At 53.1% G+C, this 14,684-nt stretch overlaps 1 long non-coding RNA gene across 2 annotated transcripts; it reads right to left on the bottom strand.

The window, feature by feature from the left end:
• Positions 1 to 1,410: 1,410 nt before the first annotated feature.
• On the bottom strand, positions 1,411 to 11,429 carry LOC106006944. Of its 2 annotated transcripts, XR_006602673.1 has the most exons (3): positions 10,720 to 11,429; positions 10,195 to 10,534; positions 1,411 to 2,056 (listed from the first exon to the last, which is right to left on the bottom strand). It is a non-coding gene; the product is annotated as an uncharacterized LOC106006944 (long non-coding RNA). The 2 variants fall into 2 exon arrangements; XR_006602672.1 differs by having other exon boundaries at positions 10,195 to 11,429.
• Between the last annotated feature and the right edge of the window lie 3,255 nt (positions 11,430 to 14,684).

Genomic DNA, 14,684 nt, shown 5'->3' with positions numbered 1-14,684 from the left:
TGGTTGTCCGTCCAGATCCCGCTCTGCAGGCCCCCGGGGCAGATCACATCACCTCCTGGGGCCCCAGTTCCCTCCTCTGTAAAACGGGATAAAGATCTATCCCGCGCATCAGGTGATGCCTGAGAAGTTCTCAGCCGGCACCTGGCTTGAATCGATCGCCTCTGCGATTAAGTGGCTTCCTCCTTCCTTCCGAAGCAGGAATGCTTTCCCAATGCTTCCACACCGGGCTAAAACCAGGCTTTCCGGCACGAAATTTCTGTACTCACTGCAGCTCTCTGGGGTGGTCAGACTTTTTTTTTTTTTTTTTCCTAGATAGGAGAGTTGCTAGCCTCCTTGCAATGCTGTCTGTGCTCAAAGCAGCCTTTGGTGTGGCCTGGTCCCTAGGTGGTCCCCGAGGTGACTTGTACCTATTTTGCGAGCTACCTGCTCCTTTGACCTCTAAGCTCTGAGGTCAGACTGGCAGGTCCTGACTTGTCCACATCATGACGCGCAGGAGACGTGGGCAGCCCGCCGTGGTGAATGGACTGGGCTGGTGGGTCTGGTGGGGCCTTGCTGGCAGCTGCTTCTCCGGATGCCTGCTTGGCGGCTGGGGGCTGCAGGGGCCATTTTAGGCACACTAGAGGACAGGGCTCTCTACAGGGCACCTGGCGGGCTGGCCACATGGGGGACAGGTGGCTACACCCCATCTCCCAGCACCGGCCACAGCATTGTGCTTTCTGGGCTCGCTCATCTGAGAGTCCTGCCAGGGCTAATCTTCCTGACCTTCTCATTGTTTAGACAGAAGAAATACTTCCAGATAGTATTCTAGGAAGAGAGTTCTCCCAGGAAGCAATAGGGCTGTTTATCAGCAACAGTGAGCCTCCAGCGTTCCCTCTACGGGAGAGAGACCCCCCCGCAGTCTCCCCAGTGCTGCTCGAGGAACGCTACTGTTGTTCTGTTAGGCGCACGTTTCTTGTCACACTTCTTACCCAGCCATCCACCCAGAATGATTCAAAGGTCGACACTATACAGAAAAAGATGCATAAAGCCATCCTAGCTCTGCCCCTTCTGTATGGCCCCCGCTATACCTGAGCACCAATTTTTACTAGATCTGACTTATCCTTCCAGAAAGAAAGAAAAAAATACATCTATACATACACATAGACATTTATCTTTCTCTCCATGTATTTTCTTATACTCCCCCTTCTTATCAAAAGGTAGCATATGACAATTTGTTTTTGGCACCTGGGTGGCTCAGTCCGTTAGGCCTCTGCCCTCGGCTCAGGTTATGATCGCGGGGTCTTAGGATGGAGCCCCACATCGGGCTCTTTGCTCAACAGGGAGTCTGCTTCTCCTCCTCCCTCTGCCTCCTGCTCCCCCTGCTTGCGCTTGCTCATTGTCAAATAAATAAATACAATCTTAAAAAAAAAAAAAAAAGAATTTGTTTTTTTACTGAGCAATACATTCTGGAGAGAAACTCACGTAATAAATACAAGCAAAACTACGAACCCTGTACAGTCCAAAATGAACATTCGTCTAAAGGGAAGGCTGATGCTGTTTGGCTGAAACCAATCGCCACTCGTGGGGACGGGGGAGCCCACCAATGGGAGCAGCGCTCCTTCAGCGTCTGAGATCCCGACGGGTGCCTGAGATCCCGACGGGTGTGCCGCGTGCAGGATGACTCAGTGCTCCCACCACTTTTCTCTATTTGAATTACTGCAATACTTCTGTTTACACAGTGGGCTGTTACATCATTTGGCCTTCACTTGGCTTCAACGCATCATTTACGCATTAAATCCGCCTCTGTTCTTTTCTTGTTAGCCAGCAGCAATTAAAAAGGACTGCTTGATGCCAACACAATCATAAACACGAATGCAAACTCGGGCAGTGAAATCCCGTGTCAACAGGAGATTGTAAGGTGGTCAGGCCGACAGTAATGATGATGAAAATAACCGTAATGGCCAACCCTTGTCGAGTACTTGCAATGTGTTCCTGAAGCTGAATGCTTCACACACGGCGTCAGACGTAATCCTCTCGAAAGGAAGCATACCCGTTTCAGAGATGAGAACGTTTGGTCCTACAGGGGTGAGACAACTTGCTCAGGGTCACATACATGTACAGCAGACGGTGAACCCACAGCACTGATCCCAGTGACCATTCTAAGGGTTGGTGGCTGCGGCAGGGACCTGACTGAGCTCTCTGACATCAGATCCTGGCCATCACTGGTCACCGTGGCCAGGACTTGCTGGGCTGGGCTAGGCAGGTTATACAGGGGCTGGGGCAGAAGGCAAAGGGGGAACATGGGGGTCACAGTCCCCGGTGGGACCTGGACTCCCAAGGGACCCTCTCCCCGAAGTCCTGGGTGAAAAAGTGTGCCGAGCCTGTGACCCTGCCTCCTGTCTCTTGGTATCAAAGCAAATAAACACAAGCCAAAAATACCATTTAGAAGAAAACGATCTACGCCCGTGACTGTAACAATGACATGTTGTCAGGTCCTGGCGGACGACTGAGAGTTCTAAATGTTCCTGCGGAGTCCCTGGCCAGCTCTGCCGGGCTGGGGCCGGGCTTGCGCCGAGCAGGGTCTGGGCAGTACTTAAGATAAAAGTGCAGACTCTTGGCCATCACCTCCCCGTGGCCTTCTATTTACCCTGACTCCTGCTCTGCCTCATTTCACCTCCTACCCACTCTCCTGCCACACTGCGTGTTTGTTCTTTGCCTGTCCTGGGCCTGACCTTGCTCCCTGCAGCTCCGGGTCCAGGAGAGAGGGTGGTCAAGTAGGCTTGGAGCCAGAAGCCTCCGCCCAAGCCTAGGGACCAGACCACAGGGCATGTCTGAGCTGCACAGGCTTCCTGGCAATGGGCAGAGATAGTCCGATGCTGAAGAGGACGACCCAGGGCAGTCCCCTCCCCAGTGGCTACCCTGGTGTGGGTGGGGCTTTGGTCCTGAGGGATCAGGACAGTGTGGGACAAGCAGGCTGCTGGGGCTGACTCCCTGGAAGGTTCACATGACAAATGTTCGGGGCCTCTCCTTGTCTAGGTATTTCCGCTGTCTCCTAAAAACTCTTCTCTGGCGAGGGGCCTGGGGGGCACTCCCAGGCCCAAGCAGCCAGGGAGGGTACCATTCCATGCCCACCTTTGCACCTTTCCTCAGATCCAGGCCTGAGAACACGGACACCCTCCCCCAGCCCCAACTAGGCCCAAGGAAGCCCAGCCTTATTTGGTCTCTATTTTCCTACATCAATACAATTGCTTATAAAAACTAAATTATCTTGTCTTTTTGGCTCCACGTGATGTGCCAGGCACTGCTGGAGTTCCAGAAATGCCGGTCCCGTTCTCAGTTCCCAGCATGGTCTTCACTTGGTTCGCCGGATTGGATCTGGGTATTCTTTTTATCTCGGCTGGGGCTTCTACTAGAATCCAACCCATTCCTACTTATAAAAATTTGGCTTCCTGCATTACCAAAGCCATATGTCTGCAAGAATCATCTACTCTACCCCGGGGCCTTCCTGACCCCATCTCATCTCCTATAGTTCTCCATCTGGCTCATCTGACTCCAGCACCCTAGCCTCTCTATTTCTCGGTCCCTCCAATAGCACGCCTACCTCAGGGCCTTTGCACTGGCCATTCTACCTGGATTTCTCTGGCAAGACACCCATGTGACCTGGCCTGGTCATCTTGCTCAGGACTTGCTGGAAGGTCGCCTTTACTACCTATAGTATGTTAAAATGCAAACGTAACACTCGCATCCCCCTTTCCTTGCTTCATTTTTGCTTCATAGTACTTTTCACATGGGACAGACTCTGTGTCCTTTTTACATAATTGTTTGTTGCCTTTTCCCCCCTCCGGCCTGTCAGATCTATGAGGGCGGGATTTTTGCCTGTTTTGTTCACTGCTTGTCCCCAGTGGCTACAACAGTACTGGCGTGTAGTAGGCATATTAATTTGTTGAAGGAATGGTTTCACTGTAGGAAACTTAAATCTACATAAAGACGCATGGAAGAAAAAAAAAAGATGCCTAGAATTTCCAATCCTTCCAAAGGAGCTCCTCATCTTTGGAGGCATTTGAGTGGAAACGGGGCATCCATTTGGTGAGGAGTTGTAAAGGGATGTGGGCACTGGGTGGAGGTGGGACTCCTACTCTCAGGAATATTTTGGGGGATCCTGCAAAATGCTCTCCACCACTCGAAGGCATTCTCTCTGCAATTTAGAGCCACTGAGCAGCACAGGACTTTCCCTTCAGTCCTTCCTCAGCACTGGGTGGGGAGCTCTATGACCCAGAAGGCTTGGGGAACAAGGTGGAGTGGGATCACCTATCAGAGCCAAACAAGACTATCCCAGGAGGAAATGCAACAGAGACCTGTGAAACCGTGACAAAGGTGCAGCAAAGCCAACCTTTGTCGGGCCATATCCCCACATTGCCAGACACGTCCCAAACACCAGCCACAACATCTGGAGTTCCATTATTAGAGAGACCTAAGTCTCTGCTTTTAAAATGCACTCCTGGGGGGGGCACCTGGCTGGCTCAGTTGGTTATTTATGTATCTGCTTTCAGCTCAGGTCATAATCCCAGGGTCCTGGAATCGAGCCCCACGTCAGGCTCTCTGCTCAGTGGGGAGTCTGTTTCTCCCTCTCGCTCTATTTGCCTCTCTCTATCAAATAAAAAAAATAAAATAAAAAAAGCGCTTCCTGGAGGGTCAGGCATTCTTCCACATCGGCCACATAAACAAGGTCCGAGTTTGCATGTCAGCCCTGAATGGGTCCTAAGGCAGTGTGAGATTTGGCCATGTGGGTGTTTAGAAGCAGGGGCACTGCCAGGAAAGAGAGCAGCCTGCAAGCCCTGTGCTCCAGGACAGGAGTCCCCAGAATCAAAGAGGTCAAAGACAGCAGTGTGACCTCACAGGTCAACCCCAGGGCAGGTACTGGAGCAAGTTATCTGGGGCAGGAAGTGGCTATGAGAGGCAGGAACCAATGCAAAATCCCCTCTCAACAGCTGCGTAATTTCTCCAAGGAGCCTGTCTTCACAGAAATGGGGTTACTGGGGCACGTCACCTGTGGGGAGCACTTGGGGAACTCCTTGAAGGCTCACTTGGGACAAGACACTTGGGGGACCACAGGTATGGCAAACGCACGGCACATGTGCTACTACTTCTTTATCCTTTCCCATGGCAGACATTACTAATCCATCGCCACACAGCTGTGGAATCCTTCTCTCTGCCGTGTTCCAGACAGTCACTGCTAATCTATCAGCACTCACACGCGAGGTGAAACATGATGGCTATCGCTGGTGGAAGGGCCATCTGGAAGGGGGTTGATGGGGGGCAAAAGAAATGTCTTCACCATGCCTGCCCTTAAAGAATCATGGGGTTAGGGTTCCTCAGATGAGGAAATCAAGGCTCAGGGAGAAAGGGAGACCTGGCCAAGTTTATGCTGGACTTCAGTGGGGAGAGGTGCGTCTGGAGCTCCAGTCTCCTCGCTCCTCACCTGGAAGCTGTCACCTGTGACTGGACAGTTGGTTCAGGAGACAGAGCACATGCATATGTCCCCAGTGCCCATGTGCCCAGTGGAAAAAGCCGTTCTACCTCTACATGTCAATAAGGGCAGAGAATGTGAAATCCCAGGGTGCTTGGGTTGACCTCATAAAATTTGGACTTTCTGGGCTCCATGAGTCAGCGGGGCAGCAGTGGGTAGATGTTGGGGAGGCCCTGTGCCCAGAACATGGCTGCTGTCCAGATAGGTCCATTGAAGCCTTAGTCCCTGGTCTGTGTCTCAGGCAGAAGGAGGGGGGCCCAGTCCGGGGGACAAGTCTGCTTTAGGACGACCCCGGTCCTGGGCAGGCCGTCTCTGCTCCCTTGGCCTCAGATGCCTGATCCATCCATGAGGAAGATGACCCATGACTTCACTTTGCTGAGGCTCAGTTTCCTCATCCATTAAATGGGGATAATGATACCTCCCTGCTGGGATGTCACAAGAAAGGGATGAACTAACACTGTAAAGTGCTTGGCTCAGTGCCCTGCACACAGCAGGTGCAGAGGGAGGGCCGCTGCAATCACCTGAGGACTTTTCTGGCTGCCAGAGTCCAGCCTGTGACCCACACCTGCCTGTGGGAAACAGGCCATCTCACTTCGGCTCTGCGCTCACCAGAACTCACACACATTGGCCGAGCTTGGAGGGTGAGAAAATGGATTTCTCCTGCATTTGGGAAAGGGCAAGAGGGAAGACAGTGCCCTCTGCAGAGCAGCCCAGGAGTCCCCGAACAGCTGCCCCAGTTGCCCACATTCTGTGGCGGGAGCTGTAGACAGGGGGCCCCTTTCATTCCCAGAGGGAACTCCCCATGGTGCCCATTAGCTGGGGACTGGGCAGGCAGATCAGTGACTCTCCTGCTTGGAAGCTGGTTCTGGCAAAGAGAGGGTGTCACTCTGCCTACCTCTGGCTTCCCAAGAGCCCATTCTCAGTGACCTCAGCTCACCTGTTCCCACCCACATCACACAGGTGACGCTGGGGGACAGGGTCCTTAGTGCCAATGGGTGGGAGAAGGAAGAGCAGGCTTTGCCTTGTCTCTAATGTTTGAAAACACAAAAGTGGCCATATTATAATTTTAAAAGGAAAAAAAGGGCCTGGTTATAAAATAGCACGTGTCCATGGAGTTTACCGGTGCACACTGAGCCACAGCTAGAAGGAAAGACAAGGGGAGGCTGAGAGCCGTTGTCCAAGGTGGGGACTGGCGGGTTTTTAGTTTCTTCCCTGGGCCTTTCAAGCCTTGTGACTATGAACACGATTTGCTTTTATCGTCAGAACAGTAACAACAAACCCCATTCCTGTTAAATGATGACCACGAAGCCTTCGGTTTAGGGGTCCGTGGCGAGCGGAGGGCAGATTTCCTCGAGCCACCCCACCCCGCCCCCACGTAGCTGGTGACCCTGAGGCAGGAGCGGGGCTCCACCCCCCCCACCCCCGCCCCCATGCGCCCCAATGGTGAGATCTGGTCTGGCCCTCGGGGCCGCTGGGAGGACACCTCCCTCCTGCTCGGGAATCAGATCCAGCCCTCTCAGGTCCCCCAGTCCTGAAGGTGGCAAAGGTCCTGCCAGCCGCTGGGGGTGGGCGTGGGGGGGCGTAGCTCTGGGCTTGGCCACACCCCCAGAGGGCCCTGATGCCCTGCCTGCCGGGAACTGGGCCAGGCGGAAGGACCTGATGTCAGGCACCAGTGACGTGTCCTCCACTTCCTTTAACCTGCCCCACTGCTTGTGCTGCTGAGTCAGGGTCCCTTTGGGGACTGACCAAAGGATGTGACATGACACAGCAGGATGTGGTGATGCTCCGGGCCGTCCCCGGGAGCTGGGCAAGAAGGCCTAAGGAAACTGAGAGCGAGAGCAAAGACAGGAGGCGCCTGGGTGGCTCTGTTGTTGGGCGACTGCCTTCGGCTCAGGTCATGATCATGGGGTTCCTGGATGGAGCCCCGCGCCGGGCTCCCTGTTTAGCAAGGCTCGTGCTTCTCCCTCAGCCGCTCCCCTCCCGGCCCACTGCTCTCTCCTTCTCTAATACTTAAAATATTAAAACAAAACAAAACAAAACAACAGCAGAGACATTGTGTGTCCCCACCCATAGGACCACCTCCTGGTTCTAGAACTGGGTCTCTGCAGTGTCTCCTCTTGGACCTTGGCCCCAGGCCTGCATGCTTCCCATGCCCCTAGCAGCCCCCAGTGAGGTGCGGGTGGTGGTAAGCGGGTGGTGGTAAGCGCCAGCCCACGTCTCCGGTGCTCCCTGTTCCATCGCTTCTACTCTAGAGACCTCCAGAGCTTGGGAGGTTTTCAACAGGAGACAGATGCTCTTGGCATTGTGGGGGATAATTCTTCATGTACAATTATTCCCTGTGTCGCAATGGCCCCTTTCCACTAGATGCCCAATCACAGGGCCATCCTGACATGTCCCCCCAACCCTACATTTCCAAACACCCCTAGACGCTTAACCCACGGAGCCACCCAAGTGTCCCATGAAGAGATTTTCTGAGAAGGGACAAAGATCATCTGTCCAAACTCCCAAACCAACACCAGCAAGCACACACATCTGGGCTTTTCCTGGACCATGGTTTTCTGCAAGAACTACTGAGTGTTGGGTCCTTGGTGACCTGAAGACTAACGCATTCCTAACGTCTACACGTGGGGAAGCAGCGACACAGAGACTGAGTCACTCACCTGAGGGCCCTCGCCTGGTAAGGAGCAGAGGCAAGATTCACACACAGACGGTCTGGGTCCAGAGGCCCCACACGTAACCACTGAGCTAGGTGGACTCTGAGTGCCCCGGGACTTTGGCCTGAATGCACTTTCCTTCCCTTGAGGAGAAGTTTCATTCCCTCCATCAGATTCTCAAAGGGTTCACAATTGAATAAGAGCCCTCCTCCCTTTATGTTTTCATCCCACTCATTTTACAGGTAATACAAGGTAACCCCCAAGAAGGAGAGTGTCTTGCCATGTTGGTGACCAAGCCGAGATGATCAGTGGGCCTCGCCCGCTATTCTGTCCCCTCCCCCTGCTCCTTCCTTACAAAGGCTAGGACGGGTGCAGTAGCCTCCCCGTGGGCCTCCCTGCCTCTTGCCCCACAGCCTGACGGGCTCCTACTCAATGCATGGTGTTACTCTGCCTCAACTCATTCCAGCTCGAAATACTAGTATTTTCTTATTTCTACTGTCTAAAGATGGTCACAGAAGTCTTTTCAGTCCAATGTGGTGTGAAACCTTGCTGTGTTCCCACAGAAAGTGGAGGCCATTTCCCCTCTCCTTGAACCTCAACAGGCCTTTGTGGTGGCCTTCCTGAAGCCGCTGTAGGTGGCAAGGGCTGCTAAGGCTTCAGCCTCCCTCTCCCCTCCAGTCTCTCCTGACCTTTAAACCCACTGCCACAGTGCAAGGACATCCCTGTCTGGGCCCTGCGGAAGCTCAGGCCAATGCCAAGCCAAGATCTCTGCTGATCAATCAGCTCACGGTGGTGAATGGCCCTCTGGAGTCCAGCCTCTGCCCTAAATCTTCCAGCAGAGTCCCCAGGTATGCTAGGGCAGGCACGGCTGTCCCCTCCGGTGGGCCCTGTCCAAATTCCCGAGGCCAGTTACAGCTGTTACTTCCTTGAATGGGAGACCCCTACCAACTTGGGCTCGGGAGCCATGGGGGCTGCCGGATGCTCTGGAATAGGGGAGCACAGTAACCACCACCAAGCTGGCTAAGAGCGAAGAGAGCGCTTCCCAATCTGCCCCCCTAGCTATGTCTGAGGCTGGGGTCCACATCTGGTAGGGGCAGGTGTTTGTTTGTTTGTTTGTTTGTTTGTTTTGAAGGAAAGAGAGATGCAGAGGCAGAGGGAGACTAGATCTAGTTCTAGGGGAACTAGATCCCAGAACCCTGAGATCATGACCTGAGCCAAAGGCAGACATTGAACTGACTGAGCCACCCAGGTACCCCTTTTGTTTATTTCTTTTACCTTTTGCCAGTCTGATGGGGGGAGACAGAATATTTTACTGTTGTTTTAATTTGCATTTCTCTGAAACCAGCAATGGAGAGACTCTTTTCTTAAATGGTCCTTGGCCTTAAAGGTTTCTTTTCCTGTGATGTGTTCGTTCACAACTTACGCTGAATTTTCTGTTGGGTTGGTTTGTCCGTCGTTTTGATTTACAAAAGTCCTTTACATATTCTGGAAGCAAATCTGCTACTGGTTGTATGTACGGCAAATACCGCCTCCCAGACTGTGGACATATCTTATCGTCTCAGTTATAGTATATTTTGTTGAAGATTTGAATGTAAATGTTATCAGGCTCATTTAGTATTTTCCTTTACAGCTATACCTGGGATATTCTTCCTTATCAAGAGGCACCATGGGACTTTCCAAGTTGCTGGCTGTATCCCACTTCTTGGCTTTAGCGCTGGGTGCAAAGCTGGGTTCGCTTTGGGAAATTTTATCGACCTTGGACATAGGACATGCACTTTCCCTTATTCATGTAGTAACTTACAAAAAGTTTATATAAAAAGAGAAATCATGGGGCGCCTGGGTGGCTCAGATGGCAAAGTATCTGCTGTCAACTCCAGTTGTGATCCCAGGGTCTTGGGATCGAGCCCCACATCGGGCTTCCTGGTCAGGGGGGAGCCTGCTTCTGCCTCTCCCTCTCCAGCTCCCTCGATTGTGCTTTCTCGTGCTATCAAATAAATAAATAAAACCTTATAAAGAAAAGAACTCATTCCTTACCCTGAGGTGATAAAAACATTCTGCTAGATTTTCTTCCAAATGTATTGCACTTTCGTTATCCACAGGTAAACCTTGAATCTACCCGCAGCTGTGCGTGTGGTGTTGGGTGCCTGAAGCCAAAGCTGGTGGGCTTCGTTTCTTTAAAAAGCTTTGCTCTGCGGTAGGATCCAGGGGAGGATGCGCAGGCAGGAGAGGGTGTGGTCGGAAAGATGCCGTGACCACGTCCCCCTGAGGAGTGGAGCGTGGCTGCTGTGGGAGCCAAGCCAGTGGCTGGAGGGGGGCAGGGCTGGGAAGTGGGCTGAGGTCAGCTGCGCAGTGGAGATAAGGCCGACAGGATTTGCTGTGAAGCAGAAAAATTAGGACGGAAGGGGACTCCTTGGTTTTCAGGCAGAGGCTGGCAGTGCCATTTGCTGGGCTGGGAAGGCCTGGGGTGAAGCTGACAGGTAGGCCCTCGAGAGAGAGTCCTGATAAGTGACTGAGGGAAGGCGGGAGGGGTGGGGATAAGGGTGGTCCCATCTCACTGACCTTTGCATCCTCCAGGAGGCTGAAGGACTGCCCTCCTGGGCAACTGCAGTAGGCCCCCCAAGCAGAGCTGTCATTGCTGTGGGAGGAGAGGGACATCTTCCTTGCCCGGGTACTGGTCCCTCCCCTACAAATGCTGGCTCAGGGCCAGGCCTTGCAGGCTTTTGGTCCCAGGACACTGGTTCTTGGAAGTCTTCCAGTCCCACGGGAGGCCTGGGGAAGGACAGAAGCAGGCTCTGTGGGGTTGGCTTTGTCACCTGCCTCCCTGCTCGGTCACACATGGCCTGGGTGCATCTCCGTGGTATTTTGGGAGCCTGTGCTATTTGCCGGGATGGAGCGAGGATCCCTGGGCTTCACCTGGGCGTGATGGAAGCATCTCGGTGGAAAAGCTGATGGCCTCTGGCCTCCGAGCCTCTGCTCATGGGTGGGGGCTCAGACCTGGGCGTTTTCGACCAGATCATTGCTCTGTTTACAGTCTGCTGCTGGCTCATCATGCCCAGCTGTTATGAAAACACCTTTAGTTCGTAAAACGTGGAAATTGCATCTGAGCGCTCCAGCTGAGTCATTTCTCTGAGCAAGCCTTTAGCTTGGGCAACATTTTTGGCCAAGCCTGGGGCGGGGCTCTGTGTGGGCCTGGGTTATGCCTGTGGACAGCCCCAGGTGGCCTGGAAGCTCCACTCAAACCCCAGAGCCCGAGCTTCCTTCAGCGAATTGAGGCCCATTTTAAGTCCCTTCTTTGTTTTGTCACCAGGGTGGCTGAGGAGAAGGAAGGGGCCCCTGGGGTCTCAAGTCTCCAGACAACTGGGGGGGGGGTGTATGCAGAGCGAGGAGGCCTGGCATGGAGGGGAAGGGTAGGGAGAAGCTCAGCTGGTGGGGGAGAAGGCCAGGCTGGGCCTGGAGCCGGTCTTGTCCGAGGGTCTGCGAGCCCTTGGCCTGAGGCACTGTCCCTCCCACCACAAGCCTGGCCAGAGGTGACCTTCCAACTGGGGCCCAGCATGACTTCTGGACAGGAAGGAGGAAGGAGGGCGGTACAGAAGAAACCTGTCTTTACTAAGCACCTACTTCATGCCAAGCCCTTGGCTAGCTCGTTCTTCAGCCTCGTGCCTGGTCCAAGAACCTTGGCCGCTCGCCAGCTGCAGGCCCTTGGGCCTGAGTGTTCTGTCCTCTCTGCCTTATCTTCCTCATCCGGCCTCAGCTGTTGTGATGGTCAAGCGAGATGGTACAAAGACAAGTCAATAAATGGGTTTTTATAGTGACACGGCTCACATTTACTGTGTACTCGCTCTACTGGGCTCCAAGCTGCAGGTTTTTCTTGCAGAAGCTCATGGAACCCTCCCAGCAACCATGAGGTGAGTTCTTTTTTTAGTCCCATTTTACAGATGAGGAAATGGAGGTGCAGAGACATCGGGTCACCTATGGAAGGCCACGGGCGCTCGGACACAGGCAATAGGAATTTATGTGACACTGCAGAAGCCCAGGCAGTTGGATTAAGCTGGTCTTTCTCAATGTGAATTCTCTAGAACCCTCATCTTTCCTTCATTTTAAAAGTTACTTCACCAGGGTACCTAGGCAGCTCAGCTGGTAAAGCGTCTGCCTTCAGTGAAGGTTGTGATTCTGGAGTCCTGGGATCAAGTCCCAGGTTCAACTCCCTGCTCAGCGAGGAGCCTGGGTCTCCCTCTGCCCCTACTCCCCTGCTCGTTCTCTCTCTTCCTCCCAAATAAATAAATAAAATCTTCTAAAAAACTAAAAAGTTGCTTCACTATCAGATAAGCATGAAAAACACTGGAACACTGCATGCTCCTTCTAAGACATTCCCTGGGAATGTGGATACACTAAAGGTTCTCGGAAGTGCTGCGGTTAAAAGGGAAAAAGCAGACAACTGGTTTGTGTTTAACCCAGCATTTCTGAGCTTGTTTGCTCTCGGAGCCTTATTTCTGAGGAGCCCTTATTAAGATCAAGCTTGAAGCCTGCACATTTCGCCAGCCTGCATGCAGGTTTTGGGCTGTCTTATGGGGGCAGCCCATGGACCACCCCGGTTCCAGAGCCCTGTGTTTCTCCTTTGTTCAATCATTTCGTTCACCTATGCCACATGCCTTCTTTTTATTTTTTTTTAAAGAGTTTATTTATTTGAGAGAGAAAGAATGAGCAGGGAGCCGGGGAGAGGGAGAAGCAGACTCCCCACTGAGCAAGGAGCCCAAAGCAGGACTCGATCCCAGGACCTGGGGATCATGACCAGGCTTAACTGACTGAGCCCCCCAGGCACCCCCACCTTGACTACGCACTGGCATGATGGGACATAAAGACGCGACTTTGGCTTTAAGAATCTTGTTAGACTGACAGGGGAGACAGGACAGTGTGATCAGAAGTTCAAGGGCCTGGGGAGCCCCAGTGGACAGCACCTACCCGCTATGGGAGCCAGGGGTGGGGGCACCTCCTGGACAGGAAGTGGGCTCAGTTTTCAGGTGAAGGACATTGGGTGGTCAGGTCAGGGTTGCAGGAAAACGTGTGCATCCCTGGAAAAGCGAGGCGTTGGTTATCTAAGACTCTAGGGATACCTCTTGGATGATCTGATTCCATTCTAATCAGGCTATTTTACAACTCTGCAAGTTGTAGATAAGTAATGCAAAACCATTCTTATCTATAGACCTGCGGACTCCGAATTGTCCTGCAGAACGCCAGCAGGCCTCCCCCTCCCCGCTTTTGCCTTCATTTGCACATTCCTGATCAATAAATGCCTCTGTTCTTCAGATTCTCTTGTGGACTGGTGAGACTGTGTAGCCTGGTTCCCTCACTGATTTAGGGGTTTAATAAACTTTTTTTTTTTTTTTTTTTTTTAGGATTTTATTTATTTGACACAGGGAGAGAGGGACACACACAGAGAGAGAGAGAGAGCACACAAGCAGGGGGAGCTGCAGAGACAGAAGGAAAAGCAGGCTCCCCGCTGAGCAGGCAGCCCAATATGGGGCTCCCTCCGAGGACCCTGGGACCCTTAGATCATAACTGGAGCCGAAGGTGGACACTTATTAAACAACTGAGCCCCCCAGGCGCCCCGGAGTTTCATCAACTTTACCACATGTTCATTCTTAAATGACAGTCATGATTCTACCTCGTAAGAGGATAACAATAAGGGGCGCCTGGGTGGCTCAGTTGTTAAGCGGCTGCCTTCAGCTCAGGTCATCATCTTAGGGTCCTGGGATGGAGCCCCGCATAGGGAAGCCTGCTTCTCCCTCTCATTGGGAAGCCTGCTTCTCCCTCTGCTTGTGTTCCCTCTCTCGCTGTCTCTGTCAAATAAATAAATAAAATCTTAAAAAAAAAAAAAAAAGAGGAAGACAGTAAGAGGCTCCTGGGCAGAGAGACGCATAGGCCAAGACCTGGCTTTGCTCTCGGCAGCAGGCCATGCGGAACAGGTGCCCTGTGTCCTTGTCACAGCGGACCACCAGGAGCTGCCGAGATGGGCTAAGTGTTCAGGCCCCACGCGCAAGGGGTGGAGGCGGGGGGGTGAGTTGAAAGGCGCGGGGCTTTGGCTGTCAGGTGATGTGGGCATCCACCGGGGGCTGCTGCACTTGGTGTTACCTTGACCTTGTGTCTGCAAAGGAGCTAGCACATCTCTGATGCTGCTGCTGAGGCCGGTGAGAAGCCCTGAGGGAGCCCCTCTGCTCCCCACGATCTGCTTCCTTGTTGGGATTTGCAGGACCACCTACCCGCCCAGCCCCGCTTTGTACCTTCTGCAGCTGGAGCTGGAGCCCAGCATGGGCCTCTGGTTCAAAACAAACAAACAAACAAACAAACAAAAAACAAAACCCCAAACAACCAACCCACCAGCCAAGCCCTGCAAAAGATTGCCTGGTGGGGTTCCTGGGCAGTCTCTGCGGGATCCACTCTGGGGAGCCTGCTGGCTCTGGAGGGAGTGTTTGCGTCCATCCCCGGTGAGGGGCCCTCCTTGAACCCACACCCTCCTCATGTAAGGC

The sequence above is a fragment of the Mustela putorius genome, unplaced genomic scaffold (assembly GCF_011764305.1).
Source record: "Mustela putorius furo isolate JIRA1106 unplaced genomic scaffold, ASM1176430v1.1 tig00003875_pilon_pilon_pilon, whole genome shotgun sequence".
Lineage (NCBI taxonomy): Eukaryota > Metazoa > Chordata > Mammalia > Carnivora > Mustelidae > Mustela > Mustela putorius.
The sequence above is the reverse complement of the archived record's forward strand: the minus strand, read 5'-3'. Positions and strand labels throughout refer to the sequence as shown.